Raw genomic sequence first — 2,663 nt, 5'->3', positions numbered from 1 at the left:
ATTAGGTGATACGACTTTAGCCTGTCAAATTTGGCGCCGTTGCCAGGGAAACGGTTTTATTTCTGACGATTATTTTTGTAGTCTAGGTTATTTTCTTTTTTGCCTCAAAGAACGTTAGTTCTTTGAGGCAGGTCTCATATTTGCTTTTAGTTTTTTTTTGTTTATGCCCAGGTGTTCCAGATCAGGGTACATCCCATTCGATCCTGAGATCGAACGATCCTTCCATAGACAGAAGAATTTCTACAAGCAAATTCTGGCGGATTCTGGTGATAATAATAATCACCGAGATCCTCTAACTAATTCTAGCGATTCGGAGGTATCATCAGATCCAGAATCAGAGATGACGGCTCCAAAGAAGCTTAGTGATTACTCACAACCAAAGCTTACAGATTTTCCACACCTTACTCCCACACCGGCTCTTGATGGGGTACAGTTTGAGATTAAACCCCAATTTATAACGATAATAGAGAGGAAGCAATTTAGTGGAGCTAAGGGTGAAGACCCAAATCTTCATATTGCAGACTATTGTCAGTATTGTAATACCATCAGGCAAGCTGGGGTCACACAAGACCAAATCAGGGAGATTATCTTTCCTTTCTCTTTAACTAGAAAAGCCAAAATTATGGTTTAATGGATTAAATAGAACTGCACTTGGTATAACTGATTGGGAAACTCTTGTTTTGAATTTTTATAACAAGTATTATCCTGTAGAGAGAACAACCGTACTACATAGTGCAATTCAGAACTTTGCTCAAGAAGCCGATGAAACTTTATATGAGGCTTGGGAGAGGTTCAAGGACCTAAAAAGAGAATGCCCCCACCATAATTTGGCACAATGGCAGTTAATCCAAGCCTTTTACAATGGCATTGGAAATTCATCTAGAATAATCTTAGACTCTCCAGCTAGTGGGAGGTTTATGAATCTTAATGTTGATGATGCAGGTCAAGTTATTGAAGATATGGCGATACATAATTCCCAATATGGGAATCCTAGAGGCTTTGCTAACAAGGGGAAGCATAGTTGTAGACACCTAAAAATGTCTCCCCAAAACCAAACCCGATGATGAACAACCTTTCACCGTCATTATTGGTCGGGTTGAGTATTTAATTTTTGGAGTGCTTAAATCCATATTTCCATTTCATAAACCAACCCAATTCCTATCCCATTTCCCAAAACCATAACTTATTTTCCTCTTTTCGTGCCTTTAAACCCAAAATAATTCATTTCGTGTCCTTTTTATAAAAACGTTTGATCCAGTTTATTTTGGTCCATAATATGGGTCCTATTATTAAATATTTGGATGGGGCTTGAAAAGAGCTTTCCAACGATATATTATAAGCCCAAATCCGAGTTATAACGAATAAGTTATGGCCAAAATATTAAACCGAGCCCAAACCGAACCTAAGCCCACCTTACCTACGACCCAATGATCATGTGGAGGGTCCAAATTATTTAATCCCATTCCTAAACCAATTAGGATTAATTGGAAGCTTCTATAAGTTTCTAAAAGATCTTAATTATCCTTTTTGAAAAGATAATATTAAATAGTTTGAAATAGAATAAAACTCCTTTTTTTGAAAATCCTATTTATATCCGAATTGAAAGACGTTCAAAGATAGACAGATATTATTTTCGTGTATCATATTTTTTTTTATCCAAATTTTATATGGTTGGATAGCCCTTGAAATTATCTTTCCAATGATATATTATAATATCAATTTCGATCTATAACGAAAAAGATATGAATTAAATAAAAAACTCTATGCAAAACTGACACTGTCCCACTATTTCGGCCATATCTTTACTTTTACAAAATATTTTAATCTGATTCTAATTGGGTTAGAAAGTAGACTTCAAAATCTTTCAAACTCTATCTTATTTATCTTATTCCAATTTCTGTCTATCGCAAGAGTTTTAATCCGATTCGAACTCGATCTTTTCTTGATTCTTTGACCCTCTTTTTTCCCTATAAATAGAGGTCATATCACCCCTTTTTGAATCATCAAAAATCTTGATCACAAATTTATTCTCTTCTCTCTTTTTAGCCTAAACACTAGCCTCCCTATTCTTCCATAATACTTCCCCTAAGCACTCCAAGGAGTCCATACTTTACCCAAAGTTCTATACTTAAACCAAGGTGTGAAAGGTACAAATAACTGAGGGTTTGGACCAAATCAAACCTACATTTATTTAATTTAATTTCATTTTCTTTATATTTTTATTGAAGTTACTAACAGTTTATTCTTGATGTAGCAATTTAAAGGAACGTGCGGAATGTGAGTAATTAATTAATTTAATTACTCTTATTTTATTTTAATATTGCTAGCATCATGATTAGGTTATTTTATATTTGATTTGAATAATGATATTATGGTTAAATTGCTTCCAATATTGATGTTATTCTATTATTTTTATGAGCACTATATTGCATGTTTAAAGGGAATATGTAATTGAAAATCAAGCCTAATAAGATAATTTGGACTACCGGTTTAGGTTCCTTTTTAATCTTGTTATTAAATCAAGTGATCACAATATTTTAGAATTATGTGTTGCATTAATATTAAACCAATTTAGCTTAATAACAGATTGGAGCAAATTGAATTTTTGTTTGTATGCCTTTGAGATCGCAGGAATCACTTTTCACTATAAGAATCGAGTAGAG

General features: G+C 33.5%; 1 non-coding gene across 1 annotated transcript; it reads right to left on the bottom strand.

Annotated features, from left to right (window-relative positions):
- Window positions 1-722: 722 nt before the first annotated feature.
- Window positions 723-829, bottom strand: LOC145556970 (small nucleolar RNA R71). The gene has a single exon (XR_014092057.1). It is a non-coding gene; the product is annotated as a small nucleolar RNA R71 (small nucleolar RNA).
- Window positions 830-2,663: the final 1,834 nt, after the last annotated feature.

This window comes from Chenopodium album, chromosome 8 (assembly GCF_948465745.1).
Source record: "Chenopodium album chromosome 8, dcCheAlbu1.1, whole genome shotgun sequence".
Classification (NCBI taxonomy): Eukaryota; Viridiplantae; Streptophyta; class Magnoliopsida; order Caryophyllales; family Amaranthaceae; genus Chenopodium; species Chenopodium album.
This window is presented reverse-complemented; position numbering and strand designations above follow the sequence as displayed.